The sequence below is a fragment of the Rana temporaria genome, chromosome 12 (assembly GCF_905171775.1).
Source record: "Rana temporaria chromosome 12, aRanTem1.1, whole genome shotgun sequence".
Classification (NCBI taxonomy): domain Eukaryota; kingdom Metazoa; phylum Chordata; class Amphibia; order Anura; family Ranidae; genus Rana; species Rana temporaria.
The window spans coordinates 44008487-44019933 of NC_053500.1; the positions used below are offsets into that span (position 1 = coordinate 44008487).

The following is an 11447-nucleotide window of genomic DNA, read 5'->3' on the forward strand; positions in this document are numbered from 1 at the left end:
AAGCCCGGACAAGCTCTATGACAACAGCCGACGGTGGGGTTCAGCCTGCTGAAGACGAGTCACTGGAGTGCAGAATGAACTGCACTCCTGTAATCCACAGGAGAAGTACAGCCAAACAAGTTTTGGCTGCACTTCTCCTTTAACCACTTGAAGACCAGGCCTTTTCTGGCACTTTTTGTTTACACGTTTAAGTCAATATCAGTATTTTTTTTTTAAAGAAAGTTACTTAGAACCCCCAAACATTATATTTTTTTTTAGCAGAGACCCTAGGCAATAAAATGGCGATCGTTGAAATTTTTATGTCTAATACGAAAGATGATGTTACGCTGAGTAAATAGATACCCAACATGTCACGCTTTAAAATAGCGCACGCTTGTGGAATGGTGGTACCTAAAAATCTCCATAGACAATGCTTTAAACACCCTTACAGGTTACCTGCTTAGAGTTACAGAGAAGGTCTAGGGCTAGAATTATTGGTCTCACTCTAACGTTCAGGGCGATTCCTCACATGTGTGGTGCGAACACCGTTTACATTTGAATGCGTGACTTACATAGGCGTTCACTTCTGCACGCTCCCTTCTAACAGACCACCAACGAAAGACGCTCCCTTGCCACCAACGAAAGAAGCTCCCTTGCCACCAACGAAAGAAGCTCCCTTGCCACCAACGAAAGAAGCTCCCTTGCCACCAACGAAAGAAGCTCCCTTGCCACCAACATAAGAAGCTCTCTTGCCACCAACATAAGAAGCTCCCTTGCCACCAACATAAGAAGCTCCCTTGCCACCAACGAAAGAAGCTCCCTAGCCAACAACGAAAGAAGCTCCCTTGCCACCAACATAAGAAGCTCCCTTGCCACCAACATAAGAAGCTCCCTTGCCACCAACATAAGAAGCTCCCCAGCCAACAACGAAAGAAGCTCCCCAGCCAACAACGAAAGAAGCTCCCCAGCCACCAGCGAAAGAAGTTCCCTAGCCCACAATGAAACAAGCTCCCTTGCCACCAACATAAGAAGCTCCCTTGCCACCAACATAAGAAGCTTCCTTGCCACCAACAAAAGAAGCTTCCTTGCCACCAACAAAAGAAGCTTCCTTGCCACCAACAAAAGAAGCTCCCTTGCCACCAATAAAAGAAGCTTCCTTGCCACCAATAAAAGAAGCTCCCTTGCCACCAATAAAAGAAGCTCCCTTGCCACCAATAAAAGAAGCTCCCTTGCCACCAATAAAAGAAGCTCCCTTGCCACCAATAAAAGAAGCTCCCTTGCCACCAATAAAAGAAGCTTCCTTCCCACCAATAAAAGAAGCTCCCTTGCCACCAATAAAAGAAGCTTCCTTCCCACCAATAAAATAAGCTCCCTTTCCACGACCTCCAATAAAAGAAACACCGTTCACACCAACCACCAAGTTAATGTATAGGGAATTGTCCTGAAGAGAACTAAAAGTGAATTCAAGGGTTGCTCCATGTAAAAAAGGTTGGGAAAGGCTGGTCTACATGCTTTGGTAATACAGGTCGTTATGCAACAGTTGTCTGGCAAGTACAAATCTCTTCCCATGGTTTGATTGTGCTCCGACATCCATCCATCAACCATTCATGATCAGGCTCTCAGTTCTCCAACTATAATGGAAATGTCTCCGGACATTTTTACTTGCAGTCTATCTCGCAAAGCTTAAAACTCATAGAAGCCACAAGAAGCAACAGATTGACTCATCTCCAGTCTATTCAACTCCAATGCGAGATCTGATTACATTGCAGCACTACACCCAAAATGCAAAAAGGAATTATTGTTATACAGACAACAGATGACCAATATTCAAAGACACCACCTGCAAAGTACTAACCAAATACAGAGTGACAGTAACCATGGCAATGGCAGGACTCCGATGTCTCCCCCCCGCAGCTCTGGCGCATCTTCATGTGTCAGTTCCAGACAGCAAAAGCTCCACCCTCTTCTCTGGACTTTGTGCAGAGAGCAAAGATTCCTCTGTTATGACATGAACTCCCCTTGTTCATGAACTAATCAATGGGATAGTACAGTGTAAACAGCAAGGAGCTGCACCTGCGTACAGGTACACCACCTCCTCCTGGGCCTCACGGATTAGCATGTCTGAAAGGGCAGCTGTTGAATGCACTTTCTGCTGAATATGCATGCTTCTAGGCCGTCACATTATCAGTTTTTGTCACATTGAGTCACACATTATGGGCCTGACAATTTGGGATCCTAGGCACAAGCTAAAGATCACACTTATGCTGCCGTCCAAGCAGACATTAAAAAAATAAAAAATTATAATAATAGAGGAAATCTGCAAGTCAGTAGGGCTCTACACTGCATTAAAATGATGCCCACTTAAGCTTTTGAACAGAAGGAGAGAGCAGAGTGATTAAGTTGTTAATGTGCTGCAGCTACTTTGTCCTCCAATCTTAGGCTGGGGCAGGTCCTAGATCAGGCTATATACTCAACTCTCAGTGTAGTTTGTACAAAAGACCTGGCTGTACAGTCTGGAAGGGGTGCTCGATTTACCAGCTGGCAGAACAGAATTACAAGTTTTTTTATCCAATTGAGATGATCATTTAGGCCTTTTCCCCGGCTCACTTTCTTTAGGTTACATTCGCACCTGAAAATGAGCCTGACACCGATCACATGTGAAAACCCTAGTTCTTTAGGGCGCTGCCCTACTGAAAGCAATAGGAAGCTTCCGGCTCCCACAGCTAATCACGACCACCTGCGAGTGATTGGTGCTGGATGTAGGCCGATTAGGAAAATCAACTTTACAGTCCTTTCCCTCCAACTAGAACTCCCGTCCTCAACAGCCCTTCCCTCCAACTGGAACTCCCGCCATCACCGGACCTTCCTTTCAACTGGAATTCCCGCTCTCACCGACCCTTTGCCCTTCAACTGGAACTCCCGCCATCACCGGACCTTCCTTTCAACTGGAATTCCTGCTCTCACCAACCCTTTGCCCTTCAACTGGAACTCCCTCTCTCACCGGACCTTCCCTCCAACTGGAACTCCCGCTCTCCCCGGACCTTCCCTTCAACTGGAACTCCCGCTCTCACCGGCCCTTTCCTTCAACTGGAACTCCCGCTCTCACCAGCCCTTCCCTCCAACTGGAACTCCCGCTCTCACCGGACCTTCCCTTCAACTGGAACTCCCGCTCTCACTGGACCTTCCCTCCAACTGGAACTCCCGCTCTCACTGGACCTTCCCTTCAACTGGAACTCCCGCTCTCACTGGATCTTCCCTTCAACTGGAACTCCCGCTCTCACCGGACCTTCCCTTCAACTGGATCTCCCGCTCTCACCGGACCTTCCCTTCAACTGGAACTCCCGCTCTCACCGGACCTTCCCTTCAACTGGAACTCCCGCTCTCACCGGACCTTCCCTTCAACTGGAACTCCCGCTCTCACCGGACCTTCCCTTCAACTGGAACTCCCGCTCTCACCGGACCTTCCCTTCAACTGGAACTCCCACTCTCACCGGCCCTTCCCTTCAACTGGAACTCCCACTCTCACCGGCCCTTCCCTTCAACTGGAACTCCCGCTCTCACCGGCCCTTTCCTCCAACTGGAACTCCCTTCCTCAACAGCCCTTCCCTTCAACTGGAACTCCCGCCCTCGCCGACCCTTCCCTCCAACTGGTACTCCCGCCATCACCGGACCTTCCCTTCAACTGGAACTCCTGCTCTCACCGACCCTTTCCCCTTCAACTGGAACTCCCGCCATCACCGGACCTTCCCTTCAACTGGAACTCCTGCCATCACCGGACCTTCCCTTCAACTGGAACTCCCGCCATCACCGGACCTTCCCTCCAACTGGAACTCCCAACCTCAACAGCCCTTCTCTTCAACTGGAACTCCCGCCCTCACCGACCCTTCCAATCACCTGTACTACCACGCTCAGTGCTCCCCCCACCTGTACTCACACCCTCATGGCTCTTTTCCTAACCATTACTCTACCCCTCATCTAGCAACCAATTGGTGAATATACTCTAAATAAGGTGCTAGTAGTTTTTTGCAATTGGAATGTGTCTACCAGTTCTTGTGCACTATTCCAATAGGCAGTAAGAATTTCTGCACACCATCCAATTAAAGGGAACCTGTCAAAAGAAAAATATAAGTGATTTGTCTAATAGAATGCACAGTAAAGAGCCTGTTCATGACATTTTCAAACTTGGACTTGTGCAATATGATTATTCTGATTTGACGAAGACGTCAATTGATCTGAACCCAATTTCACAATGCAAGGAACTAGCTGATTTTTATATATTATATAAAATTGAAGCAAGAAGCCTGTAATTGGGTAATTGCTAATCAAATCCGAATGAGCATATAAAGCAAAGTAAGTGACAGACCATCAATACGTCATGTGCAAATTTTTCATTCTCTCACAGAAAAAAATACAACAGTAACATCAGCAGAGATTTAACAAAAAAAATAAAAAATTGCAAACACAACGGCGCTCCCTTAAAAATAGTTGTACAGCCCACGGCAACCAAATCCCATCATGTTTCTGGAGTTAGAAATTGAAAACCAATATCGGATTCTTATGGACATTATTGCTAGTTTTATACTGGTGATAGAAAATAAGGGAAGCGACCACTGCAGGGTATAATTTAGTACAACGTGAGAACAGATTTAAAAACCGGTACTTACCGAGTACATTTTTACAGAACTAAAAGCGAAAACGGCTAAATGCACATTTGTATCAACTGTCGAGATAATATGTAATTCTGTTTCGCTTGTCTCAAGTTTTACCCATCCCTGCCAGACAGCAAAGCCAGGTCCCTGGCCTATAATATTGGATAACAGAGTAGCAGTTGCTCACTGGTCGAGGTCATCCTTCGCTCCTCCTCGCAGCAAGCTCCCTGTATTAGACTGACAGCACTGTGCAACACATCTTTTCTCCCCCAGGCAATTAAAGGAGGCCAATATAAAAACAGACTGAGCTGTTTAAAAACGATGAACGCAACAGGAGACCATTAGGGGTAGCGTTTGATGCTTAAAAAGACCCAATCACCACAAAGTTACAAAAAATAAAAATAAAATAAACACGATAAGGAACATTTATACTTGCTTTCCGGCAGCCGATGTTTGGAAACGCCACGGAAATGCTTCCAATGTAAATACTTTAGGATGTGGGAATAACTGCTCCTCCTGCAACATGCAGTGGTTTCTTCCATCAGCTTGCACATCACTACGGAACACATGAGCCAGCGGGAGGAACCATGCATGTAGCAGGGGGAGGGGAGAAAGGGAATACAGCTGCTACAAGTAATACCTGCAGCTGTATTTTTCCTGTGCATTAGGCATCATGCACACAGGCATTTGGGGTCATGTGATATGAAATTCAGGTGTACTCCCCTGCCTAGGAGCCACAGATGCGGTATATAGCCACCGATAGAAGTCCATGCACGCTGCTACTTGCGCAAAACACACGGATGAACGATTTTGGACGCATACTGTCTATACACAAGTACATGCATACAGCCATTGATTTCTTTGGGCGGGTGTATGGCCGGGTGGGGAAATTCACATCATATGGCCTCAGGCACCCATGTGTCTTAAAGCAGAACTAAAAGGCATTATAATTACCCCTTCGTTAACAGTCCGAAGTCTGCGAGGGGTCCTTTGCTGGAATTTTCTCCCCAGGTGCCCGCCTTAAGGGCTCTTCATTAGCCGTGGTAGGATAAGGTAAGATGTCTGACAGATTGAACATTTGACACTATTTTGGGATGGTTGACATTTATACAGCGATCAGAGCTAAAAATAGCCACTGATTACTGTATAAATGTCACTGGCAGGGAAGGGGTTAAACACTAGGGGCGATCAAGTGGTTAAGTGGGTTTCCTCAGCGTGTTCTAACTGTAGGGGGGGGTGAGCTATTTAGGATATGACAGAGATCGCTGCTCCTGATGACAGGGAGCAGTAGATCCCTGTCATGTCACTAGGCAGAACAGGGAAATGCCTTGTTTACATAGGCATCTCCCCATTCTGCCTCTCCTCGTAGCGATCGCGGGCCGCTGGTGGACATAGTCTGCAGGACCAGCAGGCACAAGCCCGCTAGCTTGGCATTATGAAGGGACGTACGAGTACGCCCTTTTGCGCACCCGTGCCATTCTGCAGATGTACATCGACGTGCGTCGGTCGGGAAGCGGTTAATACTTTAAAGTCATTGATCAGGAACATACAGAAGAGGACTTATCTCTGACCTGCACACTTGCTGTTGGCGACTCAGGAATTACTGAAGCAGCACAACATCCGGGTAACCAACAAGGTCCGAGGTCAGCTATGGCAGCCCCCATTTTTCTCTGATGACATCACTTTAGCATTGCAACATTATTTTCAATGCTGCGGTTATTGCATTTTAGTAGGCTGGTTAGTTTAAAGTAAAAAATACAGCATGGTGCAATTTGAAGCAAGCGCAACTTGGCTGCATGGAAATGCATATATTAATTTTATACACTTAGAACGCTATAAACAAAATTCCCACCTACTGGAAAAAAAAAATCTTAAAAATGTATTTAAACGTTTAGCCGCTGCCAAAACTTTTTTTTTTTTTTTTTTTTTTTTTTTTTTTTTTTATGGTTTACATGAGAGGGAGGTTTCATGTAAAAGCATAAAAAACTAAAAATAAAGTTTTGGCAGCGGCTAAACTTTTAAATACATTTTTTATTGCCGTCTGTGTCCCCATTGGGAAGACATTTCCTCTCTTCCTGTCCATTCCCACTCCATGGATAGAATGATTTTTATTGCTTTCTGATTACCTGTTGGAAAAAAACTTTTACCAACTTGCTGTTGCAGTTATGCCAATAGAAAAAAATCTGTCAAACAGAGCCATAAACAAACACAGAGGTGGTTATTTACGAAAGGCAAATCCACTTTGCACTTGAAAATGCACTTGGAAGTGCAGTCGCTGTAGATCCGAGGGGGACATGCAGGGAAAATTAAATAAAAAGCATTTTAGCTTTCACATGATTGGATAATAAAATCAGCAGAGCTTCCCCTCATTTTAGATCTACCCCTCAGATTTACAGCAAGTGCACTTGTAGTGCAAAGTGTATTTGCCTTTGGTAAATAACCCCCCATGTCCCCAAGGACTAATTCACACTAAAGTGTTTTGGTTGCAGTGAGTTCATGCACACACGTTAATATGCATTATGACGCTCATTAAGGGGCATTGCATTAAGGCAGCCCATTCATCGTGGTGTGTTACACTTTACTGTACAGTGTGTTGGGAGTGCCATTTACAAAGAATGCAGGTAAAGCAGGTGCATTGGCATGCATTGTAGCACTGGCAACATATGTGAATGGGCCCTAACCCTCATGAGATATAAACCATAACCGAATGGCATTTAGTTTGCTGAAGCTCTGCAGATCTTAACCACTTCCCGCCAGGTCAATTTACAATTGACGTCCGGGAAGTGGTTGTAAAATCCTAAATGGACGTCTATTGACGTCCTGCAGGATTTCGTGGGGGCGCACAGCGATCGGTGATGCGGAGTGTCAGTCTGACACCCTGCATCTCCGATCTCGGTAAAGAGCCTCCGGCGGAGGCTCTTTACCACGTGATCAGCCGCGTCCAATCACGATGTAAACAGGAAGAGCCGTTGATGGCTCTTCCTCACTCGCGTCTGACAGATGTGAGTAGAGAAGAGCCGATCAGCAGCTCTCCTGACAGGGGGGGTTCCCCCTGCCCACACTGGACCACCAGGGAAGGGGGCAGTAAGTCAGTGCCACCTATGAGTGCCCATCAGTGCCGCATACCAGCACCGCCTATCAGTGCCGCCCATCAGTGCCGTCTTACCGTGCCTATCAGTGCCGCCATATCAGTGCCCGTAATCGAAGAAGAAAACGTACTTATTCACAAAAAAAAAAAAAAAAAAAAAAAAAGATCGCAGAGGTGATCAAATACCACCAAAAGAAAGCTCTATTTGTGGGAACAAAATGATAAAAAAATTGTTTAGGTACAGTGTAGCATGACCGCGCAATTGTCATTCAAATTGCGACAGCACTGAAAGCTGAAAATGTGTTTGGGCAGGAAGGTACGTAAGTGCCTGGTATGGAAGTGGATAAACAACCGTCAGTTTGTAGGTAGGTGCAGTCTATATTCTCCACTGCAGGTGGTGCTCGTCTGCAGCGGCAATGCAGATGGGAGAGGAAGCCGAGAGGAACATAGTTCCTCTATGGTTTCCTCAGTTATAGTGAGGCAGCTATGCCATTGGATGCTGGCGCTCCATGTGACTTTGGTGGCCATCTTGGGTCAAAGCCTATTTAAGACCCTGGCTCCTGGGTTTGACCAGCATTTTGCAAGTGGCTAGTGTCAAAGACAATACTTAAAACCAGGGAAAGGTTCCGGAGGAGTAGGGAAAGCACAGGGACTATGACAACCTTCCTGGAAAGCCTCCCCCTTGGGTATGGACCGGCCAGGCAAGGCCACATTCTGCTCCTTGTGGAAGAAGCCGTCAGCATTTTTGGGTCTCCAGACTTCTTCTCCTTCGCTGTTGCACTTTGTAAGTGGTCCCCATCGAGTTGCCTCCCTACCGGGTCAGTTGTGTACTGTTGAACTTTTGTTACAATATATTCCTGTTAGACCCGGTTCACACAGGGGCGGCACGACTTTGGGGGCAACTCGGCAAGGCGATCTCAAGACGACTTCAGAGGCAACTTGCAAAATGACTTCTGTATTGAAGTCAATGCAAGTCGCTCGAGACGCCCCCAAAGTCGTACAAGAACCTTTTTCTAAGTCGGAGCGACTTGAGTCGCTCCTATTAGAACGGTTCCATTGAATAGAGCGGAGCGCGACTTGTCAAACGGCTGAGTCGTCTGACGAGTTGCCCCCTGTGTGAACCGGTGATCTGACCATATAGTTCCGGCTATCGAGATGGTTCCTGTAAGGACTGCGCAGGTGCAATCCTTGCCGACGGAAATCACCGAACCTCCAGGGAGACGTGGAATTTGAGGTAAGTGGCCAGTCGGCCTCACATCCTCGCTTTGCTCGGACGGCTCGCTACACTCGCTCGGCCTCCTGGCTCTTTAACATCCTCCAATCCACGGGGATGTTAAGGAATGAGCCTGGATGCCGGCCGAGGTTCGGAGATTTCCATCGGCAAGGATTGTGCCTGCGCAGTCCTTACAGGAACCATCTCGATAGGGGAACCATACCGACAAGTCACCGGCTCTTACTGCACTTGGACTCCATGTGTTCTGTGGCCACCTCATCAGGCTGCACCTACCCACAAGTTTATTTAACGTGGTAGAAAAAACTATTATACCACTTGTACCTACAGACAAGACTATAGTAAGGTTTTCCTGTACATACCATGTATATCTCCTAAACTTGCACAATTTAAGAGATATTCAGAGTACATACAGCCGGGGACGTTACCAGCGCATGCGTTTTGAAGGTCCAGCATACAGTGCCAGGCAGTTGTGGCTGGTGTTAAAAAAAATTTTTAGGGGGTGCAAATAAACAGAAAAAATAAAACTCTGCCACTGTTCCATCAAATGCCGCCACTGTGCCTACCAAATGCTGACACTGTGCCATGTGCCCAATGCTGCCAGTGTGCCTCAAGTGTTGCTACAGTGCCCCAAACGTTGCCTGCCGTCTGCCCGGCCCTTACCTTGTCTCAGGTCGGCAGCAAGCGGCGTCATTCATTTCTTCCTTGATGAGGAAGACTCTTCTCCCATCCGCTCCTCCTTCCAAGCCTGCTGCTTCAGCCAATCAGGTGACTGGTAACCAGACCCGGTGAACCTGATTGGCTGAGAGGCGGGTCAGTGTTAGGGAAGCGATTCTCTAACACAGCACTGTTTAACCAGGGAACGCACAGCCGTGCTCCCACTGGTTAACCATTTGGAAGCCACAGGCTCTAATCAGGAAGCCTATTAGAGCCTCTGGCTTTAATCAGGCACTTCTAAAACACCCCCACCGCTGTTATTCAGATGACCGGCACTCAACAAAGGGCCGGACACCTGTAGTGGGCAGCAGCGGCGACAATACAGCGGCGACAATACATATATTCATGCAATGCATGAATCTATGTATTGTTGATTGACGGGTGCAAGAGAGAGGGGGCGCCGCTCCTGCGCCCACTATGGACGCACCGCCACTGCGCCTGTAAACAGCGGGTTGCGTGCATCGCGCACCTGGCCACTCATGTAGTCGTAGGACGTGAACCCGGAAGGAAGCCCGGGGGAAAATGTCAGCCCTCTCAGTGATGACAGTGCAGTGCTGGATGGCTACGTTCTAAGGTAAGTCTCATAATGTGGTAGTATGCGTACTAGCACATTAGGACATTGCCTTGCAGGGGATTTTACATGGCCACTTGTAGTCTCCATTGGAAGCCTGTGTATCAAATGAGTGACATTGCAAGGGGGACAACCGGGAAACAGTGTTGTCACCCCATAACAGGAAGTGCATGAAAAACCACCTTCAAGGCGGGATCACCAGGTATTGGTTTTAAATGAAAGCTGCAGATTATAAAATATTAAAAAATGACTTTTGAAATTATGAGATTTTAGTGATTGTAAATTTTATATATAAAAATTCAGTTGAGAGTTATTCAGAACGGCCGGCCAGCCATGAGCTCTTACCACTAACCTGGTTGCATAAATTAAACATGTGATCCAAAGGAATCCTCAAATGCCCCCGTCTTTCTGGTGTCGGCTATAGAACAGCTTTTCTACTGTAGTAGTGTTCTACATACACACCAGTAGGATGGAGTTCAATGTCACATACCAAGTCTACATACAGCAGGCATAGGCACAACATGACCATCGGATACACAGTTACATCCCTGGAAAGCGGCGTCCAAAAAATTACTGGACGCCCAACGTTTTGTGCGTCATTTAATCTGATCTCACTGGCTGCACACCCTGTTGACTGGCTCCTGAATTCTGCGTTATCTTCCCCATCTGAACAATACACATCTGTGTTCCCACATCCAATATGATCCCCCATTTGGGCTTTTCGGCAATAAAAATAGAAAAACGGCGAAGAGCGCAGGGTAGTAACCGGCCTAACCCTAACCGGCCAATCGGCAAAAGAAGATTGCTGATCGGTTACTGTAGTCTGCACGTCATCACTGCATTCCTTATGGGAAAAACACAAAAGAGAAATGTCAGTGCATGCCTGGGATATAATATAAAGAGTAGAGTGGTGCAGGGCTATGCTCTCCACAACGCTCGTCTAATGAGAGCGACAACAGTGTGTTAGAGTGCCAAAATCCCCCCCAATGGGGTGCCCCCATCCTTCCATCTACAGAACGCAGACTAAATCATTTCTGATTGGCCGATAGCAACTACTGCACTTTGTACGTGGCTCTTTGTCTTTTAGATGCCCTCAAATGTACCAAGAACATTTATATAAACACTCAAATATTTTATATTAAATATCAATACACTATACAAGCCCGTGACAGTTTTTAGGATGTGCGTACCGTGCGCTCTGAAATAACGTAA

General features: G+C 46.8%; 1 protein-coding gene across 3 annotated transcripts in view; it reads right to left on the reverse strand.

The window, feature by feature from the left end:
• Positions 1-11447, reverse strand: part of RARA (retinoic acid receptor alpha) — a 255221-nt gene that overhangs the window by 241830 nt on the left and 1944 nt on the right. The window contains exon 1 of one of the 3 annotated variants that reach the window (XM_040330407.1): positions 1835-2037. The exons of the other annotated variants lie outside the window; for them this stretch is intronic. The gene's annotated coding sequence lies outside the window, so the exon portion shown is untranslated. Of the gene's footprint in view, positions 1-1834; positions 2038-11447 lie in introns of those variants that run through there. 3 annotated transcript variants of the gene reach the window in all.